This window comes from Eufriesea mexicana, unplaced genomic scaffold, assembly GCF_001483705.2.
Source record: "Eufriesea mexicana isolate 0111107269 unplaced genomic scaffold, ASM148370v2 scaffold2646, whole genome shotgun sequence".
In the NCBI taxonomy this organism is placed as follows: Eukaryota; Metazoa; Arthropoda; class Insecta; order Hymenoptera; family Apidae; genus Eufriesea; species Eufriesea mexicana.
The window spans coordinates 2,497,641-2,513,188 of NW_016910740.1; the positions used below are offsets into that span (position 1 = coordinate 2,497,641).

General features: G+C 32.9%; 1 long non-coding RNA gene across 1 annotated transcript in view; it reads right to left on the bottom strand.

Annotated features, from left to right (window-relative positions):
* The window catches only part of LOC108550341 (uncharacterized), a 78,670-nt gene extending 67,901 nt beyond the window's left edge, over positions 1-10,769 (bottom strand). Inside the window, exons 1-2 of the long non-coding RNA XR_001890412.1 lie at positions 10,622-10,769; positions 10,458-10,511 (exon numbers count right to left, since the gene is read on the bottom strand). This is a non-coding gene — a long non-coding RNA (uncharacterized LOC108550341). The remainder of the gene's footprint in view (positions 1-10,457; positions 10,512-10,621) is intronic.
* Between the last annotated feature and the right edge of the window lie 4,779 nt (positions 10,770-15,548).

Consider the following 15,548-nt stretch of genomic DNA (forward strand, 5'->3'; position numbering starts at 1 on the left):
AATAAATAATAATAAATAAATAGTAATAATAATTAATAAAATAAATAAATAATAACTTCACATAGTAGGCCCACAGAATATCAGAAGATCGCTATCACAGGTGCAGTAGAAATAAATTAAAATTTCCCTTTTAAAGGAAAAAGGAAGAAAAATGTAATATTCCCTGAAGAACCAAAATATCTTGGCTTCGACAAATAATAATAAACAAATAATAATAATAATTAATAAAATAGATAAGTAATAACTTCACTTAATAGGCTCGCAGAATATCAAAAGGCTGTTATCACGGGTGCAGTAGAAATAAATTTAAATTTCCTTTTCAAAGGAAAAAGAAAGAAAAATGTAATATTCCTTGAAGAACCAATATCTTGGCTTCGATATCCGAACGTTGTCACTGGATTTTACAAAAGGAGACAAGAATCTGTATTTCTCTATGAACACAGAGGGTTATTAACCCGATTACAAGAAATTAGCCTGGAGGAAACGAAATGGCGGAACATAACCAAAATTGTGTCCCATTGAAAAACATGAACACCGAAGCAGCGAATCTTGTTAATTTGCTCGCGTGCTTGAAACGGAGCCAAGTTATGAAGCTGCTGGCTGGTGAAGCAATTAAGGAACTTGCGAGATTTGTTCAAGCGGGTTTATTATTCGCTAGGCTATTCGCTAGCTGTTTTCCAGTTGCCGGATCTTCGACTAACGCGTTTAGGCGAATATTATATTTTCCGGCTAAGAGCCGGCCGAGCTTGTCGTTTGAATTTCCAGGCACATGCAAAACCAAAGTGCACGCATTTCGGTCTACATCTTCAGCTGTCGAGGAACTCGGGAACAGGGGATGGTGACACGAGATGTTTCGGTAGAAGGGTTGAATTTCGAGTAATTAACACAGACGAAATCACTGTCTGAGGCTTCTTTGTTCTGGCCTTTGTTGCAAACGTGAGAATGGTTTTTGGGGAAAATTAATATTGGAATTTTGTTATGATATATATTATATTTTATATATTATTGTGTATTAATATAGAACATATATTTGTGTATTTATTTATTTATTTGTAATGTCTGTATATTTATTTTTAACATTAATTTTAATTACTATTATTATTACTATTGCTATTATTGTTACTATTACTGTTGCTATAAGTGTAGCTATTACTTTAATAATATTATCTAAATATTTATATAAATATTACAAAAAGTCAATTCTATTGTTGTATTAATTTTAATTTTATCTACTATTGTTATTCCTTTTATTATTGCTACTATTATTACTATTGCTATTATTATAGCTACTGCTATGACTTTAATAATATTATTTAAATATTTATATAAATATTACAAGTAGCCAATTCTACTGTAGTATTAATTTTAATTTTTATTATTTTTGTTATTACTATTGCTATTATTGTTACTATTACTGTTACTATAGCTACTGCTATTACTTTAATAATATTATTAGATATTTATATAAATATTACAAGTAGTCAGTTCTATTATAGTATTAATCTTTATGATAATAAATTGGGTGCAGATGTATCCTAGACATCATGATTTTTATATATCTTTTTCTATTAACTCTGAACAACATTTATACTTCATACACGTATATTCTTTTGCCTAATTTATTCATATGTATATTTAAAGAGAATTAGGTGAAAAGGAGGATTAGTGATAAATAATATAAACTACAAATTTCGACATTCGTGTTGACGATATTTTGGTTAGAGAAAGTCTTGTATAATTCTATCTTTGATACTTCTTGACGAAATTGGTTACATGCTGATAGTCTACATTTGTAATTTAAAAATTTTTGCCATTTTTGCTCGTTGTATATGCAAAGGATAATAAGAATTTCGGTGGTACCGTGAATTTACGTAGGAGAATTTTATTAGGATCTTTAATTAAGGAACAATTAGCACCTGCACAGAATTCTTTTGACACTTTGAACAATTTTGCAAAAGACATTTTAATTTGCCAAATGGAAGTCAGAATTCTGTCTGTCGCAGTCGTTAATATTTTGCACGTTTTGTTGGAAATATTTCCAACCGTAACATCTATTCTTAAATTACGAATCGTAATTAAAATATCAGTCAATAAACCCAAAATATTACATTTTTAATAGAGGTAAAATTATTTTGAGACCGTCTGGAAGATAGAGTATTCTATGTCTTCCATCTTAGTACCCATTGGTAATTTACAAATGGTTCCATATATAAGTAGAAAATTTGTACGAAAATAAGTGTTCCATTGGAATCGTATCAGACAAAACCATATAATAAATAAATATTCAGAATATTGCATACACTGGTTATTTTGATAGGAATATAATAGAATATAACTGTGAGAAATTATTCAAGCAACTACTCTAAGAGAAGTTTAAAAAATTATTCTTGCGAAAACATTTATAAATTGCATCAAAAATTTTTCCACAGTTACACGAATATTGAAAAAGATCGTATAAATATTGAATATCAAAAATATTTTACAACCAATATGTAAAATTAAAAAATTTCTTGTTCGAAAATTTAATATAAAGAATATAGCAAGTAGCAAGTATAGTGAAAGAAAAAAACATAATTATAATAGAAATGAATTAAAACGCGATATAATATAATTTCATTAATTAATTAAACGATAAAATAACTAATAAATTTTCTAATATAAATAATTAAAAAATTCTTTGTCGTTTAAGAAAGAAATACATTTTATTTATATTTAAAGAGAATATTAACTAATCACCTAATCACGATGGTTGGCATTCATCTTTCCTATCTCATCATTTTTTATCTCTAATCATTTTAAGCAGCGTTATTAATAAACATCGAATCTATCGGCAAGAAAATAATCGCTATATACGATTTACATTTTGAACGCATCATTTACCTCAAGCTGAACGATGGGGTTCTAGAAAATCTATTGGATCTTCCCCACTATCACAGAATTAAAACCCTCCAAAAGTCTTCGAGACGAAATTAAAAACAATAAAAACGGAAGAATACCAATCGCGTCGAATTTTTAATATTATTTTCCCTATATCTTAGGCATCAAATTATTTTACAAAAATTCTCGAATCTTTTTATTATCGATTTTGTAAACGATATCACGTGTTTTAAAATATTCGAATACACACGGATAAAAGAAATTTTATGTAAGATCGAAATTTTGTTAACACAGGTACACACACATCGTCGATATTTCACAAATTTCGTACTTGTTCTTGGATTTCTTTATAATTTCATTCACGAGTTCTCGACACCTGTGTGTTACGAAGGAATCGTGTAAAAGGAACCTCTGGTGCACCTATCTATGCGTGGTAATGGTTAACGTAGATTTTGAATTCCTATGTGTTGATATAATAAAGGAGCGATGTCTGTAAGAAAGGGATAAGTGAGACAAGTATGCACGGGATGCCAATATCTAATGAATTCGGGTTATCGTGATAAATGAGTATGCGTGTAATGATCGAGGTGTTGTGTGAATTGTGTATGTACGTGTAATGTATGAAAGTAGAAAGAACAAACCAGAGAGATTAGACATAGGTCAGTAGTAATCGAGTTGTAATAGTGAAAATAGGTGTGAGCATGTGATTGCGAGAAATTAATTAGATTTATACTTAATATCTGCGTTTGATCATTTTTGTAATTAAATAAAGAATTGTTCTTATTGTTATTGATATTTCATCCACCACTAACATCTTTGTCGCCTAATTTTGGGATTGTTTGAACAAGTTCGACGTGGATGATGGCTGATAAAGGAAATACGTGTCAAATATTATTTTGAGAACCATTTCTCGTATTAATTTCATCAAATTTAGTGTGTGCATCATACTTAATTATGATTACTTTCTACTGTAATATATTTAATTATACGATGATAATGTTAATAAATATTAATATAATTGAATGCATAATTTAACGATATAATAATATATATTTATACCAAATGTATTAATTATTGTAATAATTAAAATATGCATTGAAATAGGAACACGACTACAGCTGTCTGTGTTTCCTTTAGCAAATGGCGGCGTTGATGTTAAAGGGAAAATGAGAAACTTCAGGGCAGTATCTGGATTGCTGCAGAGTTTGTATTAAAATTCGTATTGTTTTATTACGTTTCACTTAGGAACGCTGGGAATTTCGTCATTATAAGATAGAGTCCTCGTTACATAATTGGATGAGCAAACTTTCGAGCAACAGTTGTTTTGTCGTGTTATGAATTACGGTATAAAGAAAGGCGCGATATATTTTAATTCCGGTTTTTATTCAGAATTTTAATCTGTCGTCGGACAAAGAAGCTCCGGCTTTTTATTACTTCGAGAAATAAAACACACCGACCATTATTAGTATTTCAATAATGGAATATTTTACAGGGATCTAGCATTTCTTCTCAAATATCGAAAATTTTTCTACACGTATCCGTCGTGACCGAAAAACCGTATTAACATTTTATACATTCTATTTTTCCTTCTGCTATAAACGTGCAGATGCTTTCGCCAAAATTAAAAATTAAATAATTTATATACTATTCTTTCCAAATATGTCCTATGTTTATACTCAATCTACAATTCCTCAATCTTGAATATTTAAATTTTTATTTCTTATTTTTAATTCCTAATTCTGAATATTTATATTTTAATTTTTAATTTGTCGTTAAATTTTAATTCTTAGTTAGAAATCTTCAATTTTTAATTTTTGTCAATTCTACATTCGAATTATCACTGTCTGTGTACTATATGATACTTTTACGCATTACTGGTCAATAATTCTGCCATTAATGCTACAAAAACCCATTGACCTGAATAATGACAAAATCTACACACACCAAGCACCAATGGCGTCATTATAAACCTCCCCGAATTCCTTCAAACAACTATTATGCTTGCCCCACAACCCCTCAAATTTCCCCACACTTCCCCAAACATCCCCATTCAGATTGGACACTATATATTTGTCGAAGTGGCTAACTGAAACGCAGGAAACTGCACGTAGAACGAATGCAAAAGGTGGTGAGGGGTATTAATAAAAACACGTTCCAGTTATTCCTTTCATACCACGCCGCGATATTACCGGCTCTGTTTGTTCAGGATTTGAGGGACCCAATAAGCAGATCTTGAGACGGTCGGTCTGAAGCAAGACGAAACGAGGCAGCAACCTAATTAGCACGAGCAAAAAGAAGCCAGAAGAAGTTAGAGAAGGTGGAAAAGGAAAAAAGCAGAAGGAATTGCAGACGCTCATTACCGGGTAAACATGCTTCACCCCCGTCCACGGCTTGTCACGGGAGAAATAAATGATTAATAAAATAAATGACGAAACTTCAGTCGGTCCTCTTGTTCCCCTAATTACCGACCTTGACTCCTGCAGCAGCAAGACCGAACCTTTGCTTAAGCTTCTTTATTTCCACTCCAGGGGGGAGAATTGAAGTTCCAATCGGGCCAAACATAATGACAGAGCCTTTTCTTGCTCTTGCTCTTCGTTTCACCTCGATTTTTTATTTCTATTTCTTTTCTCTCCTTTTTCTTTTCGTTGTGCTTTAATTGGTTCGTTAATTGATCTTCTTGTTTGTTTTGAAAGTGTATTACACTTTATGCGACTTAGGGTTAATTTAGGAAAAATAATAATTTAAAAATAAATTTAGGAAAAATATTAATAGATAATAAGAAATATTATTGATATCAGGGTAAGTAAATTAATGAAAATGACTGGTTTCTAATTTTTCATTTTGGTATTTGAAAAATAGTCGAAAATTTTGAGATCTATATATGATTTTTACTCGCGTTAAAATAAGTATAATTGAAGTTGGACATGGTCAGTGTAACTTGTTTGTTTTGAAAGTGTATTAGAATTTGTGCGATTTAGGATTAATGAGATTTTTAATAAGAAATAGTATTGATATCGGGGTAAGTAAATTAATCAAAATGACTGGTCTCCAATTTTTCATTTTGGTGTTTGAAAAATAGTCAAAAATTTTGAGATCTATATATGATTTTTACTCGCATTAAAATAAGTATAATTGAAGTAGGACATGGTCAGTGTAACTTGTTTGTTTTGAAAGTGTATTAGAATTTGTGCAATTTGGAGTCAATGAAATTTTTAATAGGAAATAGTATTAACATCAGGGCAAGTAAATTAATCAAAATATTTAATCTCCAATTTTTCATTTTGATGTTTGAAAAATGGCCCAAGATTTTGAAATCTATGAAGCTGTACATGGAGAACTCGTGTAAACGTCAGTGTAATGCGAGTTAATTGTTAGCAATTAGTTAATCAGCACTGTCAATATATACTATATTTATTGCAAATCTATTCTATTATAATTCTAATATGAGAATACAATGAGAAATATTGAAAAAATATTTTAGATGATTCTCCTTCGATCCACCATACGTCTATGTGTCGTTACGATCGAGCAATCCATATGGATTTGGAATTTACATGGATACAATAGTACATCGAAGAGAATATTTTGACAACATTTCGATTAAAAGATAGAGGACAAAGAGAGCGATATATTATTTCCAATTTTGCTATATTTTTCTTTGATATATGTCCCATCAACATGCTAGACGTGTATTCCGTTCGATTATCACGTACAACGGGGTTTTCCTTCCATTGTTTCTATCCCCCTTTATCTAGTTCTATTCACCAACATCTAACTTACGCCTCAAAGCACGTATCACGTCGAAATCGGGCAAACGAAACAAACTCCAAAAGCGTTTTAATCCCGCTGCAGTCGACAGATCTGCGCTCGCGATACGGGGCTGAGATTTTTATGAAAAACCGTTCTCTCGCTTTCGCAGCTGAAAACAAGTCACGCGATACCTCCTATGAGGCAAAGAAAGAAATTTGAATGCATTACAATTCGTTAGGATAACCGGAAATCTACCGCGTGTCCGAACGAACCAGTCCAGGGCGCTGGGAAACGGTGCTTGAAGATTTTCATGGTCCTACGCCTATGCGGACTCGAGTTTTATTATTTACGTAGTTGATAAAAATTAGAGCTAGAAATAATATAGAATTATAAATAATATGGAATAAAAATTGAAGTAATAGAAATATTATAATATAGAATTAAAGATAGAACTTTTGTTAAGTCTCGTTGGGAATTTTAAAAAATCTCAGATATTGCAATTTTTACCACCCTATACAGAAATTGTTAACTTCTCCATATCCGAACTTGAGAAGCTCAGAAATTAAATTCAAACCCATTCACAATAAATTTGATTCCCATAGTTTTGACTCTATTTTATTTCTATTCGCAAAAATATAAATATGAAATATAATAAAATTATAAACTCTATAATAAATACTATATATTCGTAACCAAACCCTAAAAATCCTAAGCACTTAAATTTTGACCACCCCATACAAAAATTACCAATTTATTCATATTCCAGTTTTAAAAATTGAAAAATTAATTTCAAACCCACCCCCAATAGACTTCCCAATAATCTAGTCTCTATTACACTTCTATTCTCTTGTCTTCCACGAGAAAACCAGGAAAAAGAAGGGATCCAAGACATTACACATTTAGCCATTACACATTTTCGCCACCCAGTATAGCTGCAGAGTACGACGCTTCGACACGTAACAATTTCGACGGAAAGTCCATCAGCCGACCGATTCGGGGGTGGCTAGCCGCCCCTGGCCGCCCCAAGGGGGACAGGCTCGTTCACGGACCCGTGTACACGCCGTTTTTGCACGCGATTCTTCGCGCTCTGACGTGTCCTGCCCGCTTTTCGAACCACCTCGTTAAAACCATTTCCGGACGGAGACTGGCTTTCCAGCCGGTCGTCCGGTTCCCATTAAAACCGGAAATCCACTTTTTTCCTCCCCCGTCCTGTTACTACGCCGGCCGTGCGCCTTCCCCGGTATCGTTAATTCCGTCGTATAATTGCAAAAAGCGACTCGTCGCGAGACCACGCCATCGCCAAGCTAACGATAAATCCGCGAACAAGAAACCGGACAGACCTGTGCGACGCTTATTCCCCTGTATGAAACGTTGGATTTCACTCGGTTTTTCGTTAGTTTCGTGGGATTTTGTTCCACGCGGCGCGAAGATCGTGGGAATCGCGGGAATTCGAATCAAGTGGACGCTCAGGTTAGGTTCTGCAAATTAATCGGTATTTTATGTCGCCAGGAGAAGAAAATCGTTGCATTATTTACATGCACGTGTCATATCATTCGGACTTGTAGCACTTTTTCGTGGAAAATTATTAAATTACTCGCGGATGGATAATTAAATGACCCATTCCAGGATACGAGTTTCCATCTTACTGTCTCCAAAAATGGCGGAAGATGCTTTGTAATATGCCTATGATTTGTGATGAAAGAGACTGCTATTTGATTGCTGGAGTCTGTGAAGAAGTACTAACGTTGCTCGCAAATGCATCTAATACACGTTGAAGGAATTCGAATCTACTAGAAGATAAAATCGAATAAGCTCTATTTATGATAATATTATTCGTTAGTAATTTATTTGATTAGTAGTCAGTGGAAAGAAGTGGAAAAATTGTGTAGACATTAAACGAACGATTAAAACTGGCCTGTTTAGGGCCACGCAGGTCACAGGACGTCTCCAGAAAACAGGAGACAATAGACAAAACACAGGGGGTGGGATCGCCCCCACATCGCTAGGATGTAGAGTTTACTTTATTATTTAATTTTACTACAACACGATTGAGTACTTTTGAGAAACCTCGAACCTCCTCGAATCCCTATGGTGATAGGTGCAAGGCGACCACTGCAATTCTACTCGACTGAGATCTCTCATTAAACTCCGAGTGGGCTCCTAGACCCTAACTGAACTAACTCTCTTGCTCCCAGGACTGTTACTCAAAAATTCATCCCCTCGTGCATTCATTCTCTTTCGTTCCAATTCTAAACGTTCTCATTCGATTCGTTTTGTCACGTTCACCCAAAATTACCCCGTCAATCATTTTCCATGTCCACTTCCAAACCCATAGTGTCATGCACCCCTATACCTTTAAGAACATACCTGAACTTTCTCTGCTACAAATAGTCGTTCCTCTTGCATATGTCATTCATGTGTTAAAAAATACAATGTTCTTCCATGCATTGATGCTACTTTATAACTATGTCCCAAACACTCCTCGCATAATCATTTTTCATGTCCACTTCCAACCCCATAGTGTCATGCATCCCTATACCTTTAAGAACATACCTGAACTTTCTCTGCTACAAATAGTCAAAAAATACAATGTTCTTCCATGCATTGATGCTACTTTATAACTATGTCCCAAACACTCCTCGCGTTCCCTCAGTACCGTACCTATTCGTACCAATTCAGTGGTCGTATAGCAATAATCAAATACAGGCCATTTAGGGCACGCATTCTGAACACGTATGCGAAGCGAAATATCGATCGTGCAGTGAAAATATTTTAAAAACAGGTTTATGAAGCTTTCCACGCTATTTTTCAGCGTAAAATCAATATTCCAAGAGAGCACTGCCAATATTTGCTATTTTTTGCTTGCGTCATGTGTGATTCAAGAACATTGTAAACCGAGTTGGAGAAATGCTCACAAAAATATCATATCATCCTCCGTTTAATATTTTCCACGTATTTCCTCGATTTCACTAATTGTAAGTTACTCCAATTATTTATTACTACTGCGCTTGAAATTGTGCCAATATGTCATTACCAACTTATCATGCTTTCTATTATTTTATTATTAACAATTAATATTATCGTCTTACTAAAAACAATATTTCCCATAACTTATTATATTATACCCTATTCCAGTTATTCTAATATTCTCATTCACGATATTCTTAACACTAAGCGTACTGCAGAACGTACTTTACACGTATCTATTCTTACCATAAGTGGTCAAATGACACCTCGTGGTACATATGGTATGCAAAGAATTTTTCTCGGTAAAAAATAAGTTGACAAAGGGACGGAAAGCGAGAAATTAAACAATCAAATAATAAAAGAATTTACAGAAAGTCAGATGAGCCAAAGTAATAACAATAAATGTGCAATTATAAAATAAATTTTGAAAAGGATCATTTGACATTAAATTAACAATTAATTCGTAGTCAACGTTAATAAATGTTTGCTGTTCAATAAATTTTAATTTTTCCTCTAATCTGAAATATCCATTATGTGATTCATGTAGAGTTCACTTTCCTGAACACTGTCACCCACAATTTCCGAAACATGTGGGTTCTCTAGAAACGCACGATTTTGAGGTAAAATGAAGTGTTATATGAAAAATAAGCACGTTAAATTATTTATTCTCAATTTAAAAATTACGTGATATTTCCCCAAGCTTCCTAGTGTAATTGGACATCGATAAATTTGGGATACTCTCACCCAATTGTATATCGTGCGTTCTTAGGAAGAGTCGCATTTTTCGGAAAAATAAGCTGTATGAGAATTGCCAAATAAATATTACAAGTAATCGATATCCCGATGAAGAGACAAGCACTCACCGTGATAGTTGTAAGTTTCCAATATATCTGTGACCTGACACACGCCCCCTGTTCCTGGAAACACAATTCCAGTCAAGTGTTACAATATTCCGATCGAAATTTATACGTACGGAAGAAGGTAAAATGGGAAAAGTAATTCACAAGGAAGCCAGGGAAGCACGTACGTTCAAAGGATCCCTGGACGAACTTCACGCGATGCTGGTCGACTTGGAAAATTCATTTATGCGAGGGAAACTCGAGGACATGCCGTTGGAAGCACCTGTACACCACCGAGTCTATCGAGATGGATAAAATGGACGAGCCTGTGGTACCGAAGGTCTATAAAATACTGACGGTCTGACCGGCCTGTATCCTATCTTTTATAGGCTTTGGAAACGTTCGTGATTCCTTCTACTGATGAACAATAATCAGTAGGGAACCTTGGGCTAATAGTGCCTTCGTTAAATGGCCGATACAACGCGTTTAGATCATCCGCGTGGCGGGCAGATGGAAAGAAGAGTTTCCCAGCGAGATCTCGGCGCGACGTGACTGATTGAAAATGGACATTTCCGCGTGTGCCTGTGATAAATTACGCGTAATTGGATGGACATTTTTATCGTAATGCCGGCTGAACCATCACGGTAGTTGTCGCGCGCTGACAACTTCTATGAATTTTAATTAGTACCAGCCGCTGCTAGAACCACTCGCGGCTGTCGCGGTCAAACGTTTCCATTTTGCACGCACTGCCAATCGACTTCACGCTTTACACGTTCGTTTAACATGTTAAATATGACGCCGATTTTGCTATACTTTCCGCCCAGGCGGCAGCGAGTGAGCACCAGATGCTGAACGCTCGAGTATGCTGAAGAGTATGAACAGAAGATTATGTTGGAATGTTGGGTAGGTAACGGAATAAGCAGTGACGTAAATATAAAAATGATTTATTTTAAACTAAAATTTATTCTAAGTGCTAATAACTCTCGGCTGACTCTCAACTCGCTGTCTCTCAAACCTCTAAGACTGACTCTGGCATACTTTGATACTCTCTGACGTGTTTATAACATGATTTTTATTCTAAGGCTTACACGTTTAACAGACCTAGCGGTTTAGAATATATTTTGTATCGCGAGTGCAATTCTGGAGGATAGATGTGCCTCACCGCCGTTCATTTTCAATAACTTAACACACTAGAACCATTAGCCTTTAGCCTAACATGTAAGATAAAAGTAATATACAGAGTATTATTATTACTTATATTATATTATTATTGGAATATTATACAGAATATTATTTATATAGAGAATAAATTAAAAAATAATATACAGAAGCAACAGTAATTAATGTGATACAACAATTACCTTTCTATCTCTAACTTCTCACTACTCACATTCTAATTCCAATATTTCATTCTATTATAAATATACACTATAAAATACATTAATATTCCATTATAAATACACGCTATAAAATACACAGCAATTATTTTCAATAATTTAACACACTAGAACCATTAACCTTTAGCCTAACATATAAAATAAAAATAATATACAGAATATTATTATTACTTATATTATATTATTATTGGAATATTATACTGAATATTATTTATATACAGAACAAACTAAAAAATAATATTCAGAAATAACAATAATTAAAGTGATACAATAGAAATAATTAGATTGTTATAACAATTACCCTTCTATCTCTAACTTCTCACTGCTCATATTCTAATTCCAATATTCCGTTCCATTATAAATATACACTATAAAGTACATTAATATTCCATTATAAATACACATTGTAAAATACACAGCAATTATTTTCAATAATTTAACACACTAGAACCATCTAATTGCAATATTCTATTCCATTATAAATTTACACTATAAAGTACATTAATATTCCATTATAAATACACACTGTAAAATACACAGCAATTATTTTCAATAATTTAATACACTAGAACCATTAACCTTTAGTCTAACATATAAAATAAAAATAATATACAGAACATCATTATTACTTATATTATATTATTATTGGAATATTATACAGAATATTATTTATATACGCAATAAACTAAAAAGTAATATGCAAAAGCAACAGTAATTAAAGTGATACATCAAAAATAACTAGATTGTTACAACAATTACCTTTCTATCTCTAACTTCTCACTGCTTACATTCTGATTCCAATATTTCATTTCATTATAAATGTACACTATAAAATACATTAATATTTCATTGTAAATATACGTGATAAGATACACAGCAATTATTTTCAATAATTTAACACACTAGAACCATTAACTTTTAGCTTAACATATAAAATAAAAATAATATACATAATATTATTAATACCTATATTATATTATTATTGGAATATTATATAGAATATTATTTATATACAGAACAAACTAAAAAATAATATACTGAAAATACATTAATATTCCATTGTAAATGTACATTACAAAATACACCGCAATTAAAATAAATACTTCCAACAAGCTACCAACTCCATTTTTCCCCTACAACCAGACTACTACCACGAAACTGTGCCAAAATAAAACACACGCGATTAAAAAATCAAAATCGATGAAATTTCAATTAAATCCTTAATATTTTCGTACGATAACCATAATTCAGCCACTATATCGAGTAACCAAAATAAGGCGCGCAAGAGCACACCAGGGACCTGTCTTCAGCAGTTTCCTCGGCTGACTATAATCGACTGTTTCTACTAACCGTCTTGTGGTCGCTTTTAAGTTCCACCGATCCCATTCTACTTGTTCAGACGTGGCTAATGTAAGTTTCACTCGTGTAATTTTCCGAAGGTGCACGTAACCAGCATCGAAACCTCTAGCCTGAGAACACGGATGAACCTATTGCACTCGTCTACCAAGTTAGCAATCTAGATGAAAGAAGTATAAGGGATACTTTTCACTCCTGACTCCATCTTTGACAATATTGACATCCATACATTTATTATTTTACTCATTAACTCTTTGGGGCACGCTGAAATTAAAAGTATCCCACCTTTTCCATGCACAGTAATGCATAGTGGGACATTTTTAGTATTGTCCCACAATACTAATTATACTTCAAAGTGACTAATCCCAATTTCCTAATCTTATTTTTAATTAATTTAATCTCTATGTTGAGTTACTTAAAATTTTAATTAAATTTGCTATATCGTATTAACATAATTAATCACGATCGTACCTGTTCTACCACAAATTAAATTCTCAAAACTCACCTGTTCAGATGATCTCACAAATTCTCCTCTTCCCAGAGCTCTAAATTACTGTCTCGAGGTCAGATTTGCCAATTATTGCCTCGATATTAGCATTTCGGGGACAGGACAGACGCGAGTAGTAAATTCCAGGGAAAAATGGGAATGATGACGGCGGTAAGGGTGAAAAGGTGAACAGATGGAGCACCTTAGAGAGTCTAGGGAACCACGATGGCGCTATCTTAACTAATCTTAACTTGCACGAAACTTCGTAACCAACTCCGGCGACTTCGCTAACACGGGAACGGTTTCGGCGACTGGCAGAGGACTAGCAGTTGAATCGGTAATCAAACTAGCCGATACGATAATCTATCTCGCGATAAAGCGACTCGATCGAGCTGCTCGCGATCGAAATCGGGAATTAATCGATCTATCAGGCAGGTTTTGCTCTTGGACAGCGAGTTAGGACTGGGAGTGGTGTTTTAATGGAAGAGGTGTGTTGCGGGGCAAGAATGGGGTTGATGAGCTGACAAAATTAGGAAAGAATAATAGGATCGTATAATATAATAATAATATGAATATAATAATATAATAATATAATAAATATAATAATAATATAATAATATAATAAATATAATAGTAATATAATAATATAATAAATATAATAATAATATGATAATATAATAAATATAATAATAATATAATAATATAATAAATATAATAATAATATCGAATTAACGAAATTTTTTCTGTATGAATTTTTAATTAACCCTTTGCACTCGAAAGGTACCCTTCAGTCGTCATTCGATAAAATTTGGAAGAACAAAAATAATTAATATGTGAAATTTAAGATAATATAACGTTGTGCGAAATATTAAGATCAAATAATTCTACGTGTCAAATATTATACTATTTCTTATTTACTGCTCAAGAAAATGTCGTCAACGTTATAATAGAAAATCTTGAAATTCCTACTCTTTAGCAAAAAAATCGTCGAGTGCAAAGGGTTTAATCATCGATTCGTTAAAAATGGTAGATTTTTGGGAAGGACTTTGTGGATATTTCAATCAAATTTTCTGGAATTTGAAACTTTTGTTAGAAATTTGGAAAGTGATTATATGAACTGATTAATTGCACTCTTGAAAGAAAATTTAGAATTGGGAAAAGAATTCTGAGAGGATTAGAGAAATTTGGATTTGAGTCACGTCGACGAAATTTTTGATACAGATCACTTGGAATGTACAATAATTAAATCATTGATTAATTGCGAGAAAGATTTAAGGGGATTTTTGTTGTAAATCGTTTGGAGGGCAATTAAATCACTGATTGGTTGAACTATAACGAGTCTGTATACATGTATATAATATAACACCGAATCAGTGTATTAAAGAATTTTAATAATGATTAAAATATCACAGTTCGTGAGTCATATCGATGAAACAAAAATAAAATAAAAATAAATGACAAACCTTACGATACAATAAAAAAGAAATTCTGGAAAATTTTGCAAAAGCACGAGTCCTGGTTATTATAAACAATCTTAATCGATTTTCGACCACAAGTGCATAAACGAAAATTAATTTTAATTTACTAATTTTTAAATTAAATTCAAATAAATTACATTCCATAATAATTAAAGAAAAATCTCGTGTCGTATAATAAATTGATAAATCTCTGGTACCTTAAGATGATCTGCAATTAATTGCAGATACTTCGTCTCGAATTCAAGTAGATTAAGTCGAAGCAAATGTATAAACGACGAGGTTTATTAATTCTCTTCGTAGAAGATATTAATCTTACTTCCGTCACGTGTTTACTATAATACATCTAAATTTCGCAACACGTTCGTCTAGCGTGAAGCTGTATTTATCCCGTACACGA